The following is a 22,728-nucleotide window of genomic DNA, read 5'->3' as shown; positions in this document are numbered from 1 at the left end:
CCTTAGAGAAACTTGTTCCTCACAGTCGAATACACATTCGATCTGTCCATTGGAAACTAAAGGAGTTTTGGCCCCCTGCAATGGATCCTCCCTTGTTCCAAGTTCCGTTATCAGTAGAAGTGAGGAAAGACTTAGCTTGGTGGCTGGGCAACAGGAACCTGACTATAAGAGTACCCCTTCACTCTCCACCTCTAGAGATTGGGGAGCACACTGATCTTCTAACATCACGAGTATGGGATCACCAAGACAAACAGTTCCATATCAACATCCTGGAGTTGAAAGCAGCCTTCCTAGCACTTCAAGAATTTCAAGAAAGAGTAACAGGGCATGCCGTGGTTCTAATGTCCAACAACACTACAGTGGTAGCTTATGTCAGCAAACAGGCTAGTGCCTCGTCATTTTCGCGACTTGACAGTACATCTGCACCAGTGGGCGGCCTCTCACAGTAGTTCTCTTTGCCAGATACATCCCAGGCAAAAAGAATGTGGTGGCGGACAAGCTTGAGTCACCAGGGTCAAGTTCTGGGTACAGAGTGGTCACTACATCAAGAAGTGGCAGAAATGCTTTTTTATCTGTAGGGAAGGCCATCATTAGACCTATTTGCTACGAGAGACAACAGAAAACTAGAGGTGTTTTGTTCGGTTGTTTCAGATCCCAGGGCCATGTCAGAGGATGCCCTTCAACATCTTGGGACAGTCTGAACGTCTATGCCTTTCCCCCTTTTGCCTCATCCGTCAGGTCATCAACAGTGATGATTTCCCAGAACCACACGATGACCCTTGTAGCTCCCATGTGGCCTCATGCAGAACGGTACCCTGATCTTCTAGCCTTACTGACAGAAGCACAGAGAGAGATTCCTTCTTGGCACAATCTTCTGTGTCAACTACACATTGAGAGACTTAACCACTCAGTAAGGTCCCTATCTCTTCACAGTTGGAGACTATCCAGTATCTCCAGCGAGCAGGCTTTTCTCTCAGAGCAGCAACAGAAATGTCAAGCTACCTCAGGAGGTCTTCTACAGCCTTGTACCAGGGAAAGTGGGCCAGCTGCTGTGATTGGTGTCATCATCGGGGGGTCTCTCTCCAGTCGGAACTACTATTCAACAAGTAGTAGACTTCCTCATTTTCCTCTATATGGAGAAACTTCTTTCAGTATCAGCAATCAAGGAATACAGAGCTGCCCTAGGTTTGGTTCTACGTCTGAAAGACGTTAACCTATCTTCTTCATGGGAGATTTCTATGCTTCTCAAAGAGTTTTAAACAGTCCTATTCCTTGAGAGAGCTTAAACCTCCTAATTGGGAACTAACACTGGTACAGGCAGTCCCCGGTTAATGGCGGGGGTTCCATTCCCAATAAGCGCTTTTCACTACCAAAACTACTGGTTCAGTAGCGAGCGCAATATTTACATTTATTATGCTCATCGGTAAAGGTGGTAGCAAACGCAATGCTTATGTTTAATGGATAAATTATGCTACTGGTAGTTACTCAATTTGAATGCAGATTTGCTACTGTAGCGAAATATGAGCTTGAATCAGATCTTGATAAAACAATAAAGTACTGATCCTGAAAGCTGTTGGCTAGAAGAATACCCAAAATCAGCGATAATACATCACCAAAATCCGGTCTCTGACTGGCAAATTTAAGAACAAAGCTGCCATCAACACTTGGTGTTTATTCAAGCGCTGGCAGAAACAGAATGAGTTGTCTGCTAAGTCGTTCCTGGTATTCCCGTTGGTGGGCAGGGCAGTCACCTGCACTAAACTTTGAAGTGTTACCTGCGCAATTTTTGATTTTGTGCGAGTAGAAACTCTTAGCTGTGTAATTTCTTGGCAAGTTACTTATATAAAAATGAATGTACAGTTTGGTACTACAATACTGTACAGTACTTTTCAATTACTAAAATTTTCAAGATCCCTTATATAATTACAATTGATCACATCACTAAAACACAATGGGAATAATATGTTAACTCAAAAAAAGTATGATTTATATTTGACATATAGAGATTTTTATTTTGTAGGCTCAAGTATCAGGAAAACCTATACTGTAAATCTGAGTTAATGAAAAGGGATTCCTCAAACCATTTACATTTACACAAAATATGCATAGTACTGTATTACCATTCACTGAAATTCATTGTTCTTAAGCCACGACAGAAATCTTCCTTGAAAATCTTAATTTAAATAGCAAATAAAAATGACACTTGTGACCTGAAATGATCTATACTTTACATGGGTACTTATCTGGCTTCATACTAAGTCGTCTTTGGGTAAGTATACCAATAACAAAAATCCCTGCCATCAAATATATTCACTTTACCTTTATCTCTTCCATTCTGCTGTTCACCTTTAACATAACCTTACTGTAATTAAATCTTTCATGGAAAATCAATCCCCCCCTGTGGGAGCTTACAAGGCAAAAGATACTGAACTTGTTTAATAACAGCAGTTAATTAACCTAATTTTCAGTCATACATCCAATCTGACTGAAGAATATTTAATTTACATAAAATACCACTGTCAGTATGAAAAACGTTCCTTACACTAACACTGAATTTGAGTTTACTTATTAACTCGTTTATATACTGTATAATACTAAGTCAACAATAAAAATTTTTCTCAATCTACAGTTTCAATTTGGAACCTTCAAATGCCAGCAGTGTCTTGAAATATGCAGAGATACCATGATGATAATGTTCTTGACAAAATATTCAGTGATACTTATTGTATTTACATTACTTTTAATCAATTTAAGTTTAATGTTTATCAGGATGCAGTATTCTCATGGCAAACTTCACACATATTTGAAAGAGTATTATTTAATCACTTGACAAATTAAGCTAATTTCTCCATCTGTTATCGAATTTGTGATAAAAATCTGTAAACTAAATTCTTTAATATTCCCATTCCTGGAATGTAAACTTGTAAATAATTCAGGCTGTTTAATCTCTACTGTATTAAGCAAAGCCTGTACATAACCTGGGTCTTAAAGTAAAATCACCAATGAAGCTTATATAGTAAGACCACAATGCTAAGTGTAGAAGCTATTAGGCATCCGATTCTAATACAATCCAGTACCAATCAAACTATGGATTAAGGCTATGTGAAGTGTACAAGAAGCTTATCTCCAGGTCTACTAGATGAAATTAGTTTAACTAACTAGAAGATTTACTGCTTAATGAGTAAAAATATCAAGAATCATTAATCTATGAAGGCTAATCCCTAGCAGGTTTCATTCCACCACATTACTTCTAACTGTACTAACTATCATGAGGAAATTCCAAAAATCAAACATGGTCTTTCTTACTAATGAGCTACCAGTACTTTGACCATAAATAAGCTTAAGGAAAATGACTTCTCACTGGACGTATATACTGAAAAATGATTCATTAACTGACAAGGCATATTAACTAAATTAAATATAAAGTATACTAGACTAAAGTCAAAATACAGTCGTGGTTAGCTATTAAATGATACTAGACTGATAAGACATTTATGTAAAAGACTATATATTCTGGAACATTCTGACCTACCTGATAGTAATATTAATGAGTTTTGAGTATAAAATATGTACAGTAAGTAATATTAATGAGTTTTGAGTATAAAATATGTACAGTATCGTAACATGTTACTTTGTAGCTAATTTAAGTGATATTAATACTTACTTAGACTAACTTACATGCCATCAACTTTAACAAACTATCTGTTGATATTAAACTGCCAAGAAATTAGTGAAATTCAAAAGCTACATTTCATGATATGTACAAATCCACTGACTGGTAATATTAAACTCACTTGAATTTTGAGTAAAAATTATAATTCTAGAAATACACCGAGACTAGGAAATAAACTGAAACTAAAATGATAAGACAAAAAATGTATGTATCCTCAATAATACTGAGCTGCTGGATAGCTTACACTAAGCTGGCAAAAATTAAAGTGAACGTATGTAATGTGAATCATATTAGCTAGCTGATGCTGTTATCAAATCAGTAGCAAGTTAAACGATCAATTCCTGAACCGAAGTGAATTACCTCATATGATAAATACTCTACAGATCCTACTTCGAAATAACAAGAAACAGCAAAGCTGAACTCAACCTAGCTTTAAGTGTCCATAGGCACTGTCATGACCCTGATGAACTCACACTTGCACCATAATATAAACTCAAAATTCTAGTTGTATCTGCCAAAGGAGGTATGATTATAATATTTCTACAACAATGTATTACTTTTAAAAATTTGAAACTTTGGGCCAATTTTGCTACTTCATCTCTAACCTAACAGTTTGTAACTAAATAAGCTCTATATTCCAATACATAATACAAATTTGATAAATATATGAGTTAACACTTCAATCATACCAGATAATTTGTTAAATTCCAAAGTGGGATTGGTGTCAAATTAGCTTGTCCCATTTATGCTTGCAGATAGTAGGTAGAGGCACTTTCCTGAGGAGAGAAGGAAGACATTAATTATATCATGTCAAATAACAATCTTATGGTGAAGTATTAAGATAAAAGTTATAATCAGACCCCAAGCATCCTATACCTAAGCCCCTTTTACTAAGAGGGGCACAGATCTAACAGGGTTTTTTCAGACTAGTGATGAATGTTTGTAGTCATTTATAAAGGTATGTAATTCAGATGTGTAAGTACTGCTACAGTAAATATTCAAGCAGTGGTACCCTAGTATGTTCAGATGGCTCCCAAATCATACAATTTGGTGTTTGAACTCTTTACTGAATAAAACATTGCTAATTTATCAATCAATTGCTTGGTGCTTGACCAAATTAACATAACCTGCTAGAATGGATATGAGCTGAGACACGTCACGTGATCGCATCCCAGCTGACCAAGGAGAAGTTGCAAATGTACTAGTTGCTGTCACTCAGTTCACAATTCCACTTAATTTTCTCATGCTTCTTCGTTTTTTCCCCGGTGAAAGTTTTCTTCTTAGTCAAAATAAGTCATCCTGGGGCCTAATAAGGTTAGAGGTAAGAGCAACTAAAAGAAAAGTAGACAGAAAAGAAAGATGAAAAAAACTCATAGCAAAAGATTTAAAAGTGGTGTCCACATCACTGATCTCGCTAGGAAGTTTCCTGTGCCAAATTCTACAAATATATAATATTACAACATATAGAGGCCATCTACAGAACTAATGTTGCTAAGGGAGTAACAGCAGTTAAATGAAAATCACAGACAATTGAAGGGGTTGAGAAACTGCTGTTAATGTGGATACAAGAAAATAAGTTAGCTAACACTGGCAGTGAAGTGTTCCATGCGAGTCATGGGCAGTTTGAGAAATTTAAGAGAAGTGGCATAATGCTGAGAAATATAGCATTTAAGGGCTTTGTTCCTCCACAAGTGTTTGAGATGAGACTGACTTGTTTTAGAAAAAAAAAATGCCAAACAGGACCTATATCACTCATGAGGAGAAGCCATTGCCAGGACACACACCAGTGAAGAACAGATCCACTCTTTAACTGTGTTGGAAAGCATGTGGGGATTTATGATTAAAGGCTTCACTGGCCTATTGCTCAAAGAACCCAAGGGTTTGGAAAAAAAAAAAACAATGCAATGAAAAGTTAACTAAATGTGATGCCGAAGGCTTATAGTAAAGCTTAAAGTTTAGGTAACCAGGACACAAGCCAATAAAGGACAGACTCAATATTTTCTTGTGTGGGAATGCAAGTGGGTGGATTTAAAACTGAAGCCTTTGCTTGACTATCTCTTGTAAAACCTGAGGGATTTTAAGAAAGACAGTGTAATGGAAAGTAAATTAAATGTAAAGTGATGTGGGGGCTAATAGTAATACTTGGGTAACCAAGTAATTTTCTATTAAGTGAATTTATAAAGTAATTGACTCTACTGACAAGAAGTAACTTGAGAAGAAACAAATACCTACAAAAGCTCTTCTCAGACTGGGTAATACTCCCACTTATCCTCCAAGCTTGGAGGGCGAGCCACTGGAGGAGTTGAATTAAAGTGAAGTTCTTGCCCACTAACATGACTCCTCTCACCCAGCTGATGGATTCTACACCAAAGCATTATTCCAGAGGTGCTTTGAGGTGACTTTTGGGATACAGCTGACCCTAAATGAATTCTGGAAGAGCCACTTCAACATACTTCATTGTATAGACCTCAGAGGCAGAGCTTAGGGTAAAGTCTCTTATAAGAACATTAACTCTGCCGAGATGTTGTGGTCAGATGTAGCAGAAAGAGACTGTGAAGGCTTTGAGGCTGAACATGTTGCAGAGGATACTGTGCCTAGGCACAATGTCCTCTGCAGGGCTGTGATGATGATGTACAGGAGTAGTGGAGGACCACAAAGCAGAGCTTACCACAGAAGAACTGTAAGACCTTCAGAGGGAGCAGCAACAGATTGCAATTGAGGGATTGTTTTCAGATGAGGATGAGGGAATGAGGATGTCCCTAGTATTCTAATAAAAGAAATGTGTGAAAAATGGGGGAAAGTTTTCCTGAAAAATATTACCCAGACAAAGCTGTAGCAAACAGTGTTAAGAACCTGCTGAATGACATTGCTACGTTTAACCCTAAAAATATTCTAAAATGCAGGCAAATACAAACATCATGGACAGATTTTTATTGAGACAAACCCACTGAGTTTCAGGAAGAAAGCACAAAGATACAGAAAAGAAAAAGAAACACACAAACAGTTTCCTGCCATTTTTATAGATGGGGACTCCCCCAAAACAATGACGTCCCTCCTCCTTTTCGCTTTCCTCACCACCTTCCTCATACACCATCAAATCTCTTAACTACAGGTAAAATGAGAATAAATTTGCAGTTATTTCATATACTGATTGTATTCAGGGTTTTTAATGATTTCTGCATGCTAAGCTTGTAAACTTACGAGCTAAATTGGAGTTAAAATGCTTTTGTTTTTTAATTTTTTGAGGTCAGGAATGGATTAATCCAATTTCCATATTTCCTTATAGGAAAGATTCTTTAATTTGAACAAATCAGCAATTGAACAACATTCTGAAATTAATTAAGTTGAGCACTAAGGAACCACTGCTAAAAAATGATATTTTAATGATAAAATAAAGTTTGTTCATACTTACCTGGCAGATATATATATAGCTGTATTCTCCGAAGGTCCGACAGAATTTCAAATTTCGCGGCACACGCAGTGGCCGGTCAGGTGGTTAGTACCCATTCCCGCCGCTGGGAGGCGGGTATCAGGAACCATTCCCATTTTCTATTCAGATTTTCTAACGCCACTGTCTCCTGAGGGGAGGAGGGAGGGCAATATGAATATATATATCTGCCAGGTAAGTATGAACAAACTTTATTTTATCATTAAAATATCATTTTGTTCATGAGACTTACCTGCCAGATATATATATAGCTGAATACCACCTTTGGAGGGGGGTAGAGACAGCCAAGAATTAGGGAAAAAACCAAGTATTGGTAAAATTATTTTGGTTCCTTATCTGATAGCGTAGCTGACTGAGTGGTTACTGCCACTCTAGTCTGCTTCTGCTTTACTAGAGACCCCAGCGAGGTAGTGACCTATATAGCTGGCGACTTCTAGATGATCTGTCAACGGGGGCGTGACCACAATGTGACTAGATCATAGACCATACAAAGAGGACAAAAGAGCATTACTAACCACCTAACCAACACCTAAAGCGTTAGTTTGCAAAGGATTGGGAAGACTGCCTCCAGTAGTCGACCCAACAACCACAAAAACACAATTAAAAAGGGGATAGGATCAGAGTTACCCCCTGTCCCCAAGGTTGCTGAAGCAGCAATGTATGGTCCCAGCGAAAAGCAATTTTCGTATGCTACCTAAACATCTTGCCAAGAGTGTGAGGCAAACACCGAATTGACTTCGCCAAAATGTGGCACTAAAAATGTCACTGAGTACCATATTTTTCTTGAACGCCATGGAGGTAGCAAGTGCCTTCACCTCGTGAGCGTTAACTCTCAACAACTTGAAGTTGGAGTCGTCACAACTAGAGTGTGCGTCCTTGATGACGTCCCTAATGAAGAATGCCAGTGCATTCTTCGACATAGGTTTAACTGGTTGCCTCACAGAACACCATAAAACATCCAAGGGACCACGAGTGTCCTGTGTTCTTTTAAGGTAGTACTTGAGAGCTCTAACTGGACATAGAACTCCCTCAGGTTCCTGTCCAATAAGGTCTGCTAAACCTTTAATTTCAAAGTGTCTAGGCCAAGGGTTAGAAGACCTATCATTCTTAGCCAAGAACTTAGGGCTTAAAGAATAGACAGCATTGTGTTCCTTGAAGCCCACATGACGGCCTCGAACTTCGCTCACTCTCTTCGCCGCGAGGAATGCCGTTTCGAGTAACATCCTTTAGAGATGCAGAGTGGAGAGGCTCAAAAGGACTAAACATCAAAAACTTGAGCATTACGTCCAAGTTCCAAGCAGGGGGAATTAGCTGAGGAACCTTGGACGTCTTGAAAGAGCTCGTAAAATCGTGGAGGTCCTTATTGTCAGACAAAGCTAATCCTCTGTGTCTGAATACAATCGAAAGCATGCTCCGATAACACTTGATAGTCGGAACTGCTATATCGAGTTTTTCTCTTAAGTAAAGGAGAAAATCCGCAACCTGGCTCACAGTGATAGAGGAAGAGGAAAAGCCCTTCTTTCTACACCAACCTTTGAAGGTTGCTCACTTCGCTAGATATATCCTTTAGATGAAGAACTTCTGGCTCTAGCGATGGCCCGTGCCACCTGGCCAGAAAAAAAAAAAAACCCTTCGCTCTGACCAAGTTTCGATAGTCTGAAAGCAGTCAGGTTCAGAGCGGGGAGATTCAAAGATATCACGTGAAGTGGGTTTGTATGAGCAGGTCTGCTCTCATAGGAAGGGTCCTCGGAACGTCTACCAACCAGAAGAGAAACTCCGAGAACCAGTGGTTCGAAGGCCAAAACGTGGGGATGAGAGTCATCCTCGTCCCTTGTGAGGCCGCGAACTTGCGTATGACTTCTCCCAGAATTTAGAACGGGGAAAAAGGCGTAAACATCTATTCCCGTCCAATCCCAGGGAAGAGCAACTATCGCAACTGCCCCAGGGTCGAGTACAGATGAGCTTTATAGAGGGAGCCTCGCTGTTCTTGAGGTCGTGAAAATATCCACAAGATGGCGACCCCAAAATTTCCAAACATCTTGGCAAACCTCCTGATGAAGGGTCCATTCCTTCGGCAGGAGTTGATGGCGCCAACAGAGCAGGTCTGCTCGAACATTTTCGACCCCTGCAACAAAACTTGTGAGAATCGAAATGTTGCGAGCATAGGCTCAAAGAATAATCTCTCTTGCAAGGCTGAACAGGGAACAAGTAGTATTGTCCGAGTTTGCTAGAACTACACGATTGCAAACTTGGACCTCGAAGAATTGGCGAGCTAAAAGATAGCCGCCAAATCTTTGAAGTCGATGTGCCAGGACACCTGTTCCTCTCTCCGGGTTCCTAACACTTCCTCTCCCTCTAGTGTTGCCCCCAACCTGTTGACGACCCGTCGGAAAAACAACACTAGGTTGGGGTTCAGAAGCTTGAGGGAGATCCCTTCTGCAATTTCGTTGGATCGAGCCACCACCCCAGATCCTCTTTATATAAGGAAGAATTCTCAATTCCTCTTCAAGTCTTCCTTGCTTTGCCAGTTCTCCAACAAAAGAACTGAAGAGGCCTGAGATGCAGACTCCCAGAAAACAAACTTCTCCAGCGAGGAAATGGCCCCAGCAGACTCATTCCTTCCTTCACCTAGCATGTTTCCTTTTCCAAGAAGGCCGAGACTTTTCCGTACATAGAAGTTGCCGTTCTTGCGACGGAGACGCTATAAAAGCCGCTGAATAGATCTGAATTCCCAGACACAATGGACAGTGAGGGGATCAGCTGCGACTTCTCCACAGACCAGAAGTCCCAGGGACTTCACGAGTTGCAGAGTCAACTGAAGGTCCTCCAGATACCTTCGCCGACGACGCTCGAATCAACCAGTCGTCCAAGTAGAGTGAGATCCTGACGTGCGACAGATGCAACTGCATCGCAACGTTTTTCATGAGACGTGTAAACACCCTCGGAGCAAAATGTGACGCCAACAGCATCTGGTGTTCCCAGGCGGTCAACCATCCAAGGACTGACCAGACCCAACGTTGCTTAACTTCGCTGATCGGACGAGAAGCGGTGTTTTCAATGTGGTATGGCCGTTGTGCAGAGTCCAAAGCAGAGAGCCCTGAACTGGTACGTCTAGTCCCCCAAGACAACCTGAGATACTTCACCGAACGTGGATGAATTGGGGCGTGAAGATAAGTATCTTGGAGATCCAAAGATACCATCCAATCCCCGGGATGAAGGGCTCCTAGTATTGACTGCGAGGTCTCCATCTTGAACTTTTCCTTCCGGACCAAATTGTTCGACCTGTTGACGTCCAAGACGGGTCTCCAGCCTACTGAAAGTTTTGGGACTAGAAACAATCTGTAGTAAAATCCCGGGAACACCGAGTCAAGACCTGTTCCACTGCTCTCCGCTCGAACATCTGTTCGAGCAGGTCAAACAATTTCTGTTTGACAGGAAGGCAGTTGGGAAACAAAAAACAAAGAGGAGGAGACAGGAAGGGAATCAAGTAACCTCTCTCTAACAGTAGGAGGGACCAAACGTCCGCCCTCACTCTTTCCAGGCTTGTGCAAAATGAAGCCTGGTTGCAAAGGGAGTCTGGAGATGAAAGGAGTCACTTGCTACCTCTCTTGGAAGTGACATTCCTTCGGGAAAAAACTCTCTCTCGTGATGCGGGTCTCGTGTTGCTTCCCATGGAAGCCCCTTTGTTAGGCAAACATTTAGCTTTCGTTTACTTTTTGTATCATGAGATCGGTGCAAGCGTTATGAAGGAGATGCAGTTTGAATGTCGATAACTTTAGTTTTGAGAAAAACGATATTTTTGCTTCTCTGTGTATTTATTTGCTTGCAGTTACACAGTTTGATGTTTTATGACATAATGAAAAGCCAAAAAATAGACCTGCAAAGTAATATAACTAAAAATGAAGCGAGTGTCAAAACACGGCTGAGGTTGGCCAGCGCGACGTCATACTTAGTCAAGCTCTGAGCTGCTACTGACTGACTGCCACTGACTGCCCTGCGGCATTCCTGTCTTTCGCTGATGCGTACTATGTCTGGACAGGGTTGCCATAGATCGCATTAGATATTATTCCATAGCTAAAAGGAAATTACCACCGATATACTGACAATATCATTACATTATATGAAAAATGTAATTTGACTATGATAGGTTACTGTTTTGTTTATAACTCCTAACTGTGGCGAACTCTTAAATAAAACTTTCTGAGAAGATAGTCAGGATATGTATGATGCCATAAAAAAATATCCCAGAAAATTTGATTTCCGATTTTTTCGTCAAACGCTCCCCTTAAGACAAAGACAACTGCGAAGGTGGAGAGAGAGGAGCCGAAGGTTGAAAAGTCTCAGGAAACAGATCCTTAAGAAAAAAGCCAGAGTCTGATAATCAGAGGAAGAAGAAGACGAAAGAAGTTTCTCTTCATACAAAGGCTGTGACGAAAGAGGATGTTCTTCCGCAGCTGGCGGGTCTTGAGTGAGTGGTGAAAGTAGTTCCGATTCGCCGATACGTAAGCGGGAACTCCCGCGAACGAAGAAGTCGTTTAGTAAACATAAAAAAATGTGGAACGCTTCACGATTAGCGTGTCATCCTTGCGCAAGAGCCATGCTAATCTTCTCTGTATCGTTCCAACTTAGTATATGTACTGCCGAAGCAAGTACTGGCTAAATTAAGAAGGACATCAGATGTTGAAGCGGGTAGTTGTGCGACATGATAAACAACTGGAGCGGTGTCAACACAAGACTTGAAGCTATCTGGCGAAGCGAGTCGCGGGCGTCATGGAGTGACGGGCGAGAGGCTCCGTGGCAAGTACTAGAAGAGAGTCACAGCGTGGCGCGCGCGAAGCGTCATGGATAGGCGCGCGCCGAGCGTCATGGATAGGCGCGCGCCGAGCGTCAAGGTGAGGCGCGCGTGAAGCGTGAGAAGCGCACGAAGAGCAAGAGAAAAGGCCAACACCTCAACTCAGGGAAGACGAATAGGAAGCCACTAAACACTCTCTCTAGACGACAGACGCTCTGTATCGTTCCCGAAGCGGGAGACGAAGGTGAAAGTCTGTACCTCTTAACAGGCAGAAACGAATCTTGAAAGGTTCATGAGAGCATCCAGCTGTTGTTGCAAACCCAACAAAATCTTACGCGTTGGAGAGGCCACTCTCTCGGGAGAAGGGCTGAACCTGAGAGAAGGAAAGGGGGCGAGAGACGTATACTTCCTTCCACAGGGGAAGAAGCTCTAGCCCTTGCCTTAGCGCGACAGGGGGGTCGAGTAGCGTGATCATTCGAAAAACACTTTATTCTCTTCTGCAGAGGAATATCCACGCAACTTTCGGGAAGAGTACAAACGTCTAGAGGAAGAGGACGTGAAGCGTCCTCTCCTCTAAGCTTCTCTTAAGAGGGCGAGAGTCCAACCGAGCTCCAACCCCGAGGCGGGGAGGGCGTGTCGGAGGACGAGAAGCAATCCTTCAGGATGCGTGCCTGAGCACGATCCCTGGCAGCCTGGGTAGCGTCATCAGGACCTGCCGAAGGGACGCCAGATCGGTGGGAAGCCCCGTAACCCTCATGCGGCTTTCGACATGCCCCCCCTGGTCCTGGGAGTTCGACAGAGGTCCAGGCCTAGAGGCATTATAGGGCCGATCTGACGCCCCCTCCACAACAGTAGGGCACTAGCACTAACACTATGCGTTTGAATTGCAATCACTTCAGTTTCAAGAGCACGCATTGACTCCACGAGAGCCAGGGAATTACCTTCTGCAGCAACAAACTACAGGGTTAGTACTAAAATTTACAGGGTTACTAGTAGGAGAAAACCCTGACTGTCCATCTAAGGATGCACTCTAGGAGGAAGATTCCTCAGCCTATCACGCTCCAATTTAAGCATATAGGCTTCATATTTCTTCCACTCACCCTCAGACAATCCCACACATTCATTACCGATTATATAGAGCATTGAACACCCTTACATATCATACATAAAGAGTGAGGAACTATCAAAGTCTTCGATAGCCTCACCTTACATTCACCAAGCTACAGACTCGATAGCTAGAGGTAAGACATCTTAATTATAAGAAAAGTCAAAAGCAAAATCAAAAACGGTCCACAAAGAGCGTATGCCAAGTCACAGATCCAGTCGAATACCAAAAAACAACCAAAATACTTAAGTGACAACAAATTTCGAAATCCAAATGGCGGAGGAACTGACAACAGGTGTTGACAGTCCGGCGACAGAGAAAATCTGAATAGAAAATGGGAATGGTTCCTGATACCCGCCTCCCAGCGGCGGAATGGGTACTAACCACCTGACCGGCCTGCGTGTGCCGCGAAATTTGAAATTCTGTCGGACCTTCGGAGAATACAGCTATATATATATCTGGCAGGTAAGTCTCATGAACAAAATGGGATTTCAAAGCAAATTATGTTACAAAAGTGATAGAAGCTTTTTAGTACTGTATACTGAATGTTTCAATGGGCAAATTACAACATAGTTCTGGATTTTGATTAAATATTATCATTAACTATTACTGAATACAATAGCTGTTTCTACAGCATTTAATTTGTATAGAACCTTCTCTCCAAGTCTTATAACCTGTTCAGCAGTGATGCCGCCCTTATGTGTCTGTAGGTGGATGATTGCTAAAGGATGGAGGAAAGGGTCCCATTTAAGAAGCTTGTGAGACTTAAGGGCAGAGGTTTGAAGATCCACTGACGAAATATGTTTATGTCAACCTCATAAGATATAAGCTGATGCCAAAAGACTTCCTCAACCTTGGACAGAATATCAACGATTAAAAAGTCAAACCTGCAAGACAAAAACCTGGAGGTTGAAGTCCATATTTCGATTAACTATCATTTGAAATGACAATCAGGGGAAAATTGAGTGGAAATTGTGAAAATGTCACGGCTATTTTAGAAAAAATGCTTAAATCTTAGTGACAAAAGTTTAAGACTGAAGTATTCCTTCTCATGAGTACCAAACTAATAACAAGAGTCACGAGTCTAGGGGCTGAGGGAGGAGAATCTCAAAAACAGTATTATTATTCAGTAGGTATGCCACACATATAATCTGTGAGTATGTGATCTACAATTTATACAGTACTTTTAAAAGCTCTGTTAAACACATTAAGTTGGTAATTAACCTCATAATCAGTTCTACAGGCAATACCAAATGAGTTATAATGCATGAACTTGACAACCATACTGTTAAATAAATTTTAGAATTAAATTTTTTATTTTTCTCAAAACCTAACTTTTACACATCATCATAAAGTTCTTAATTCCTAAAGTGTCTTACCTCAACTTCAGAGGAGCAAAAGGGTACTTGGAAGGTGTTTCACCTCAAATTCACTTCTCAATCTGAACTGAAATGTCCAGTACTGTACTGATTACATAAGATCAAGGATATTTTCATTATTTTTACAAAATATTTTGTAGATTTGGATGCTGCATTAATTGCAAAGCCTTACAGTTTTTGCTAACAAATTCTATCACTTATGTTTTTCACCAAAAGATTACAAATCAGTCTTAAACACTTGATCTTGATTCATTTTATCCAAAACATATACCATATGCTGATGAGATTCTCCATTTAACCCTACCAACACTGAAGTGAAAACATAATATTTATAATAGTAATTATTACTTCATGTTTAAAAGTCACCTACAGATACAACACTTCATGATAAACTTCAAGAAAACTGTCAAACTAAATCCACCATATTTCAAAAGCATACAATCTCAATTCTCTCTCCAAAAATCTAACCTAAACCCCACTTTAACAATAACACAGAAATAACCTGAACATCAAATTCAGTTGAGTAGTTATATGGTCCTGACTCATAACTCAACAAATTAAAGGTACGGGTATTCCAGTCATACAAATTCAGTAAGACCATTCTGAATATCTAGGGTACTCTACTAATTATGTAATGTACTCCTGACTTGTACAACTGTAAAAAATGCCTCGATCGTCAAAGGAAGTCTGTCTCTGTAGACTGGTCAGGGTCCAGAGCTTGACATCAGGCCTCTAAGCCTGTTCACCTCCTACCAATGAATTCAATAAAAATTGCCATGAATATAAAAAAATAATCCAGTGATAATATGGTCTTGACTGTTCATTCAGCAACAAAACAGCCTGAATATCAAAGACAAGCCAGTAATAAAGCAGTTGCGAGTATTAATTCAGCAAAATGCCCTAAGCATCAAAGGTTTTCCATAAATGATGTCTTCATGATTCAATGCAGTAAAAATGGATCAAAATGTGCATCAAAATCTTAAAATGTACTAAAATGGAAGAGGAACTACAGGCTAAGAAACACATTCTATAATAAAGCTCCACTTTGAGAAGCAGGAAAGTAAAGATTTAAGAAAACTGAGTGGAATCAGCAATACCTTAGTGAGACTGGTGTTTATTATTCAATGCAGGAAACCTGTACAATGCTTAAAAACTTACATTGGAGAAACTATGGGTAGAGAAATCCGAAGTTTTAATTTTTGTTGGGAAATAAAGTTTTGATTACCACTGATGGCAACTTTCTTGTAAATCTGTGTATGCAAATCTTGCAAACCATACTAGTTATCCCTTTAGAATACCTTATTAACAGTCTACCTGCACTAACCACCCCTTCAGAGTATCACCTTACCAATCTAATTACACCAGTTATCTCTCCAGAATATCTTATTACCCATTCACCATTTTCAGTACCGTTTGTCAATTTATCTCCTTCCTACGATCTTCACTGAATCTGTGAGTTTTCATACCCAAACATTAATTTTAGTCAGGTACTTTAACCATGCATATATGGTCCAATTGACATATGTTTGGTCTCGACATATTTCATATAGCTTACCCTACAGTTTTACCTTGCCCAAGTTCACAGAGAAGCTTCTTCTCAACTACTATTTTCTCAAAAATTCATAATTCCAAGTTGACAATGATGTCCAAAACTCTTCCTTGTCTATAAAAACGAATTACCAGTACATGAGGCTATCTAGATTGCACATTAGACATTCTTTCAAGACTATTTTTCCAACTGGAAGTTGGGCTTAGGTAAGAATTGTAAACAAGTATCTAATAAAATATATTGTATTTGAATTTCATACACCTATTATATCATATCAAAACTGGCATATATTCCCAAATATTTCATTACTCGTTATTATAAGAAATGGTAAACTGTCTCATGAACATTTAGAAGCTCAATTTTTTTTTTTTTTTACTAAAATGAGCAATTCTGCTGTATAATTCAGTGCTGGAGTGGATGATTTTTGTCCAGAGAGATCAGAATTTATTGTTCATAAACTATATACCTTGAAATTACAGTAGTTTATTAAACATCATTCAAAATCCACAGGCAAAATTTAGCCATGTATCAAGATTATAGTGCATAGCATTAGGAATGCTGCACATACTCTTACTTATTTAAGGTACAACCTCTATTTGTATCTAATACCTAAGAAAACTACAGGACAAATTCCTAACAGAATCCTCAAGACTAAAAATTCCTTGTTTTGCATACCACAATCTTCCCTATAATGCTTCCTTAGACTTCTTTTGATACTTCAATTACAAACATCTTTCCTGTGCAAAATGGATCATATCAACAATCTTTTTAATTACCATTACCTTTATACTCAACACCAGTCAGTATGAAAATATACTACTGTATTTGTTTGGATGAACTTATGACCAAAATGTTTACCACTATGCTTTACTACAAACTACATATAAAGCTCCAAATACCATAATACTTTAACAGTGTAATGACTCTGTGAAGTCTAGCCTGTTGTTTAACACAAACAGTTTACAATTTTTAACTGGTGTTCACAGAAAACAAATACATTGCATACTGCATAAAATTCTACTTCTCACAATCAATCCCAAGTAGTCTTTGACTGGAATTACACTCATACCAAATCAGTAGAGCATTTCTAGTTTTGCTAGGGTCATACCTTTGCAAGCCATTGATCCAGGTGAAGAATAAAAGGCTTGGTCACTCCAGTCTATGATGTAGAGGGCTTCTAACCGTTCAGTTCCTCATAGTGGCTTGTTCTTCTGAGTCTTGAGCCTAAAGGGAAAACATTTAATTAGATCTTAATGATGCAAGCTCAAGACATAACCTTCTAAAAGGTACAAAAAAAATCCTTTTGTACTTTACATTTCATATCTAAAGCTGTTGAGCAAAGCCTTCCCAAGTTGAATGGAACGTTGATACTTTCAAGTAACAACATCAGTCTCCTCTTCAACTCCCCTTTAAAGCATCACTATCATTTCTTTTTTATTGAAATCACTTATATTTTTAGTGTATGGCTCAACTAACAAGACTTCTTGAAGTGGAGCAAAATAGTTACAAGGCCATGCTTCTATGAAAGGATAAGATTTACTGAAAAAAAGTTCTTTAGTCATCTTTGTAAAGGTTTTCTAAACTTTTCAGATTTTTAGAATACCTACATAAACTTTTCCCCATTGTAGTGCCTTCTATAAGAGACTTGGTCATTTTCTGCAACTTATTCAATATCAAAATTCTTCACATTCATAGTTTGTCATGATAAAAACAAGATCAATTTTCAGCTCATTTCAGGAAATTTACACTTTCACAAATAACACTGTTATGTACAAGAGCTCCGGTCCCTTATGAGGGACAACTTTGCAATTCCTTTATAAAATAACAGAATGTAGTTACAACTAGGAAATACCTTTACAACTTACAAACAAAGCTACCCTTTGTTTCAGCTACTGGTATAAGGTTATTTTATACTCTTGGAACAGTCCACTCTCAAAAACAAATTCCCTTTGTATTAGGAATATGTTGACATACAATCTTTTAATTAGTTTTCTGTAAAAGAATACAGTTGCACTGGCTTTGTCTGTCCGTCCGCCCTCAGAACTAAAAAACTACTGAGGCTGGAGGGGTGCAAATTGGTATGTTGATCATCCACCCTCCAATCATCAAACATAACAAATTGCAGCCCTATAGCCTTAGAAGTTTTAATTTTATTCAAAGTTAAAGTTAGCCATAATTGTCCTTCTTGCAGCACTATAGGTACCAACAACATAGGCCACCACCTGACTGTGGCTGAATTTCATGGGCCGTGGCTGAGGCCACCACCAGACAGAAAACTCGATTGCGCCGAATGAAACTTCAGCGCATTTTTTATTTGTTGTGTTTGAAGCCTACATTTCTTAAGGATTTCAGATATGACATGAACATGAAAATCTGAGCTGTACAGTAAATGTATATGCATCTAAATTCTTCATCCTTTTAATGCTGGCACTCAACATTCACTCGTGTCTCAAGACCCAAGTTTTGTGTTCTTAACCATGGAATAATCAATGATGAAAAATGGTACACTCTACAACCTCCTTCAAAGCTACAATCAGATTTCATACTCACCCATGATAAAATAGGTTTTGATGCCCTATTCTCTCTTCCTCAGGTTTACTTTTGGAGGGGCTCCCAGCAGCCCTCATCTGCACCATCTGGCAAGTTCCTACGTTAGTGTTATAGTTTTCATGACAAAACCACCTTTAATGTGCCATTATTTTTGTCAGTATCCATTTTTAAACCTTCCTTATTCCAAAGGCAACTTACTGAATAGGTGGTAACTTCTGTTAAAGTCTTTTTCATACCATGTCCCGTATTGTGATGTACCCTACACCAAAATCTTTTGAATACTCAAGACATTTCATTTCTACTTGCTTCCCATTTCCTAGTTGCTCAAAAGAATTCCTACTCTGCCTCAGGCTATCACTGCTCTTTTAACCTTGACATAAGGTAAAAGTCAAGGGTAGCCTTTATCGGTTTCACTCATCTTTCTTCTGTTGACATTGTCAATTGCTATTATCAGGTTCAGTGTTTCTGCAGCCTAGTCTCTAACAGATCATTGATAAGACTATCATTTATAGCTATTTCAGTGATCAGTTCTATCCTAATGCTGCTTGTGGGTTTTTTTTCTGTGGTGCGTTATCCTAAGCAGATTGGGGACAGTGTTTCAGTTGAATCTTAATCATTTATCCTGTAGTCTTTCTGATACATTACCCTTTGTAAACTGGTCTTAGTTTATGTCTGGATTTCTGCCACTACTGTATACCATTGACTTGTAATGAGTGTAGCAGCCTTTACTGGGGAGATCCAACTTGATCTCTTGGTGGCATAATTATTACTTTCTTTTTTCTTTGAATTTAATACATATCTTCCTTGGTGTGATTTTCTTGATATTTTCATCTTCACCTACCATAATGAATAGTGAGGTTTTCTTCTTCATGGCAACAACCGTCTTTGACAAATTTTTCTTTTGCTTTTCAGCTCATAGCACTCTTCATTTCAAAAACTCAATTAGGGACTGTCTTTCGCCTGCTTTTTATATACCATTCTGATAATGCCTGGCTGTTTCTTCAATGATAATGTATCTGAAAAGGAGAAAAACTCTTTGTAAAAGACAGAACATATGAATATGGGAAAATAAAACTTGACCCTTGTGAATATAACCAAGTTTTTAATGTAATAATAAAGTTCACCTATCTACCTGTGACTACATACAGTACAGTATGAAAACAAGTGAAAGCATACAAACAATTTTGCATATATAATGTATGTAACAGCTCACATAAATATAAAAGTTGGTCATTCTAAGCCGTAGTTCCGCGGTGAGCTAGACTATGGCAATTGACGTTTTCCTATGTTATTAAACTTGCTTTACAAGAATTTAAAGTAATATTTTGTTGGCCGGCTGTAACTAAACTGTAATTGACCTTTGAAGACTACACTACCAACGGGGTAGAGCTAAGCCGGCATTCCACGGCGAGGCCCCCAACCCCATCCATAGCTAATAAGGCAAATTTGTAAGCAGTAAACACCCCTAAAAATACCACCCTAACGTACCCTAGGGATGTTTACTGGTTACAATTTTGCCGTATTAGCTATGGAGGGGGGTGGGGGGCTTGCCGCAGAATGCCGGCTTAGATCTACCATCGGTAGTGTAGCCTTCAAAGGTCAATTACAGTTTAGTTACAGCCGGCCGACAAAATATTACTTTAAATTCTTGTAAAGCAAATAAAATAACATAGGAAAACGTCAACTGCCAGTCTAGCTCACTGCGGAACTGTGGTTTAGAATTACCTCGAAGTTAAATTACATGTCATCAAAGGTGCCTGGAATGGCATTTATAAGGGCTTGGCTCACTGCACCAAATTCAATGAGCACTAACTCAATATACAGCATAGCGTTCTAAGCTAAAGGTTGTTTTAAATATGTCAAACATGTCACACTTAAGGAAGGTTTAATCAGTTGTTCTTATTAAAATTATTGCAGCACTTCATGCAAAAACTGTTTTAAAAGTAAGTTGCTATTAAATTTTGATTTTTCTGTTTTAAAGTGTGTTTTAAATGCTTCTGACATTCATTCTCTAGCATATTAATTGGTTAGGCCTAGTTTTATATCATACAATAATGGGGGAGCTCAGTAAGAAACTGGAGTTTTTGGTTGGGGAGATAAAAAAAAATGTAAACAGGGATATCAAACATACTCATCATAGTTACTTCTGCAAGTGGTGACTGTGATTAAGGTATGGTTTACTACAAGATTTCAAAGTGAAATCATGCACTATATAAGTACAGACCTGGTAACCTAAGTTATGTTAGTGGTGGGCTGGGGCAGGAGGTGAAGCCCCCTGCCCAGGTAAGGACCTAGTACCTAGATTAGGTTGTAATCCTCTTATTTAAATCATAGTGCCATAAGCCAGGTTAGGTGAGGGGGGAACCAAAGGCAGCTTTGCCATGGAAGGATCCAGCACCCTAAGTTTAAGTTAGGCTAGAACCTTCTAATTTACAGGGCCCTGGGTAAGGAGGTAATGGAGAAGGGCAAAGCCCCCAAACAAGGTAAGGACCCAGCAACCTAGGCAATTTTAACTGAGTTTTACACCTTAACCTTGATCTTCAAACTCATACACACTTTATATATATATATATATATAAATATATATATAATATAATAATACATAACATATATATATATATATATATATATATATACATTATATATATATATATATATATATATATATATATATATATATATATATATATATATATATATATATATATATATATATATATATATATATATTAGTTATGGCACATTTATATGTAACTACAATGCAAAATCTGTAAATCTCACCCTTTGCCATTCTTTTAACTAGTACTGTACAAATTTCATTCTCTTGCTTTAAGACTCAATCACATCAGTGGAATTTCGAGTCTACAGTCACACAGAAATAAAGTATTTCCAGTTTTAGGTATTTCTAAGTATTAGCTCTGCACAGACTGTATGGAAAGGTTCCGCAAATACGACAGACATTAGGGAGCCATATGTTCCAGAGTCTATTTAAAAAAGGAACCATACTAACCTTACATACCCTACCTACCCTAACCTTGTAGGCCGTGTTACTTACCCAGGGGGCTCCACCCCCTGGACCCCCAGTCAAGAAAACTCCACTTTTTACCAAAAGTTCACCTATAACACTACGCATGCGCGATAGCAAAAATATAATCAGTTCTGAGATTAATTACGGGTTAATTACAGTCAACCGACAAAAAATAATGCTAATTTCTGGATAAGCAACCAAAAAATATAGGAAAAGTAAATTTCCAAGGTAACACCCAACACAGAGATACTACTTCGTTCTACCCAGCCTTACATCCCACAAAAATAAGGAATTTAAAGTCTTCTGTCCCACAGAAATTAACAATACTATTGTGTCACAAGTTCTTAGCAGCAGTAGGGTAAGCTATCCTTAGACAGGAATACCTAGGCTATAGCAGAAATCTTAGGCTACAAGCTAAAAACTACACTAGTCTACCCTGGTTACCTTAATCCATAATTTCAATAGTTACTTAAATATTCTTAATCTTTGTATGAAACAAGGAGTTTCGCTGTGACAACTTGATATTTGATGGCAAATATGGAAGGTGTCTCAAAGGCACTTTTCTTTTGCAAGGTGTTCTTCAGTTGTAATCTATGTACTTATGAGCTTCTACTGTACTTGGACGAGACCTACACTCAATATTTTGAAGTCTAATAATCAATTTACTCACCAAAATAACACTGCTGATGATGGAGAAGTCGAAAAAAAGCAAGCTACAATTTTCATACAGGCTTCTCTGCAGGGGTTTGTTGTCTATTAAAGAGAAGCAGAGGTGCTGACACCTATTAGCAAAACATGTAAGTAAAATGGATTGAATATATATCTAAAATGTTTCATTTCAGCCTTATCATATAAATTTATATAAATCTTAAATATACTGTTTACAAATTAAACTGAATCTTAGATATATTAAGTATCGAAGCTATTTTAATGGTTTCATAATATTTTACGTATTTAATTTTAGGCTCTTGGCAATTTTTGGACATGGCCGCTATGGACATCTATTGACAATTAAAGTAACTACAAATAAAAACATTAAAGAGTAACTGACAACTATATTTGTTTACAGCAACGATTAAATCTCCGATTTTATGCAAAATTTAAGAAATTATAAGAAAATACATTAGACACAGTTTAAAATTGCATTCTTATTCTCTCTGATTCTAAAGATGATTCATTAATGTGACAAAAATTGTTAAAATAA

At 38.8% G+C, this 22,728-nt stretch overlaps 1 long non-coding RNA gene, 1 other non-coding gene and 1 pseudogene across 5 annotated transcripts; all 3 read right to left on the bottom strand.

Annotated features, from left to right (window-relative positions):
- Positions 1-1,985: 1,985 nt before the first annotated feature.
- LOC136839418 (uncharacterized) lies at positions 1,986-22,405 on the bottom strand. 4 transcript variants are annotated; one of them, XR_010853317.1, is made up of 6 exons: positions 22,195-22,405; positions 18,497-19,512; positions 17,055-17,170; positions 14,398-14,459; positions 13,693-13,905; positions 1,986-4,449 (listed from the first exon to the last, which is right to left on the bottom strand). It is a non-coding gene; the product is annotated as an uncharacterized lncRNA (long non-coding RNA). The 4 variants fall into 4 exon arrangements; XR_010853315.1 differs by lacking the exons at positions 1,986-4,449; positions 14,398-14,459 and adding an exon at positions 6,656-6,779 and having other exon boundaries at positions 22,195-22,402; XR_010853314.1 differs by lacking the exons at positions 13,693-13,905; positions 14,398-14,459 and having other exon boundaries at positions 22,195-22,399.
- Positions 10,079-10,197, bottom strand: LOC136839873 (5S ribosomal RNA; annotated as a pseudogene).
- Positions 11,670-11,774, bottom strand: LOC136839869 (U6 spliceosomal RNA). The gene has a single exon (XR_010853475.1). It is a non-coding gene; the product is annotated as a U6 spliceosomal RNA (small nuclear RNA).
- Positions 22,406-22,728: the final 323 nt, after the last annotated feature.

This window comes from Macrobrachium rosenbergii, chromosome 6, assembly GCF_040412425.1.
Source record: "Macrobrachium rosenbergii isolate ZJJX-2024 chromosome 6, ASM4041242v1, whole genome shotgun sequence".
NCBI lineage: Eukaryota > Metazoa > Arthropoda > Malacostraca > Decapoda > Palaemonidae > Macrobrachium > Macrobrachium rosenbergii.
Note: the sequence above shows the minus strand (reverse complement) of the source record. Positions and strands in the feature narration are given on the sequence as shown.